Source organism: Penaeus monodon, chromosome 22 (assembly GCF_015228065.2).
Source record: "Penaeus monodon isolate SGIC_2016 chromosome 22, NSTDA_Pmon_1, whole genome shotgun sequence".
NCBI classification, from domain to species: domain Eukaryota; kingdom Metazoa; phylum Arthropoda; class Malacostraca; order Decapoda; family Penaeidae; genus Penaeus; species Penaeus monodon.
In genome coordinates this window covers 10,316,731-10,318,772 of record NC_051407.1, presented here as the reverse complement: position 1 = coordinate 10,318,772, position 2,042 = coordinate 10,316,731, and the positions used below count along the sequence as shown (strand labels likewise).

The following is a 2,042-nucleotide window of genomic DNA, read 5'->3' as shown; positions in this document are numbered from 1 at the left end:
GCGCAAGTGCAGTTTATAAGCTAAATTGATGTCGTCAAGAATGACTCACAGAAAAGAGAGAATAAAAGAGCCCACACTGAGAAGCCATGTCATAGCGCGATATGTGAAGCAATAAGAAAGTACCCTAGAATACAAGTGTATATACATTTTAGATCCGTTGTCCTTGATTATTCATTCATTGGGCGGATCAGTTGATATTTGATTACTTGAAACGCTTGTCAAGTTACACATTCCATCTGACAGTGTAAAGTGACACGTAGAAGGGCCAGAGCGGTCTAGAGTTGATTCGCTCTCAACTTGGGCGAGGTGAAGTATATTTTTAGAGATGGAGTAATGCAAGTCAACTGTGAAATTGAAGAGAAAGATGTGGTGTACTGGTCGCAATATTCGATGCTGCACTTACAGTCATGGCATTAGTAGTCATTGATTTATATATTGATTTTATGGGTGTTCGTGCAAAATTTAACCGGAATTTCCGAGAATTTAATCGAAAAGTTGGAATATTTTCATTGTATCTCCTTTGCATTGACGTGCTTTTTATTTTGTATTGGAAGATACCACCAATCAAAATACCAGACACTTTCAGGGATTTTTGTCATTTTACTGTCATCTATATCACATCAAAGTAAACTACATTTGCTTAAAACCCTCCTTAACTGATGTGTAGACTTACAAGTAACAATTGGATACTTGTAGATAAATGCACTTGTCATTCATTTTCCTGTTGCATCTACTTTGAACTTCATAATACCTAGTCAACTTTATATGTTTTTTGGAATTTGTATGTATATTAGAATTTATGTATATTATCTGCTAGGTAGTTGTTATTTTAGTTGTCATTAATTGTTTTCTTTCCTTCACCAGCATGATGTATACTTGTGTATGCGAATGTGTGTATTTGTACGTGTATGCTTGACCAGACATATATATGTTTGTCCATGTTAAGGTTCCTATTTAAAAAACGAACTTGAGGTATGGCATATGCAGATCCAGTTATATGTTATATATAATGGATTGCAAGAAGCCTTTCAAACTAAGCAAAGTAGCTTACACAGATTGACTCTATGGTTTCTGAAGGGGTAGAAAGTTTGTGTACTGTACATTATGATTTCTAGTATTATATTGGGGAAACTCAAAAAAATAATAAAGATATATGAGAAAAACAGTGATTAATAAAATTTGGCCACTTTACAAATAAAAACATGAAGCAATGATTATCTGATACTCCCTAAATTTTACATATATAGATGAAAAAGTAGTACGTTCGTTCAGTGGGAAGAGATTTTGGGTCTGATCTTGGTCACTCCTACATGGCTTCCAGGGTTTCTGTATTATTAGTCGTTAGGTGATATTGGAAGGTGGAGGAGCAAGCACATAAGGGTGACTGAACTGAAGATTGGTGAATTTTTGCTTGAAATAAGAATATTACAACTGACTGTGCTATTTTCTGTCTTGCATTATTTTGGAAGAAAACAAGCTAAAACACTGAAAATGGTATGGTTTCTCTTTCTTTTTTGTTTCATTTCATGGCTAAATCAGTCAGTCCTCCTTTTTATTTTGGATATATGTTATCTGTATATGTACTGCATACTTTATATGAGTATTCAGTTATGCATTGAGAAAGTCTTTCTCAGATCTGTGCAGTTGATAAGTTATATAATTAAGATTTGAAGTTTACATTTTCATCAGTTATCTAGTACTTTGGTGTATCTGTCATAGATACATATTTTTGTTGTCTAAATTACAATTATCAGTGATAATTTTTTCCTTATTCTTAAATTGAATCATTCTACAGTCAGGACCAGATATGCTTCATAAATATATTATTATTTCCCTGTAATACCAGGATTTCCTTATGGTGAACCTGTTTGCTTTTATATTGCATAATTGAATTTGATCATATGTTATATGCTACATGTGTGTAAAACTAATAAAACGGCTCAGTACCCTAACTTAGAAGGGCATTCTGCTTTTAGGTAAGTATGTTCAATAACTCTATCATTAGGTTTTTATTTGGTGTTTTGCATTATTTGTTTGTGCTA

General features: G+C 33.1%; 1 protein-coding gene across 3 annotated transcripts in view; it reads left to right on the top strand.

Moving 5' to 3' along the window:
- The first annotated feature begins 81 nt into the window (after positions 1 to 81).
- The window catches only part of LOC119586928 (fatty-acid amide hydrolase 2-A-like), a 16,101-nt gene continuing 14,140 nt past the window's right edge, over positions 82 to 2,042 (top strand). Inside the window, exon 1 of one of the 3 annotated variants that reach the window (XM_037935657.1) lies at positions 82 to 306. The gene's annotated coding sequence lies outside the window, so the exon portion shown is untranslated. The remainder of the gene's footprint in view (positions 307 to 2,042) is intronic. The other 2 variants (XM_037935659.1, XM_037935660.1) reach the window with 2 other exon arrangements.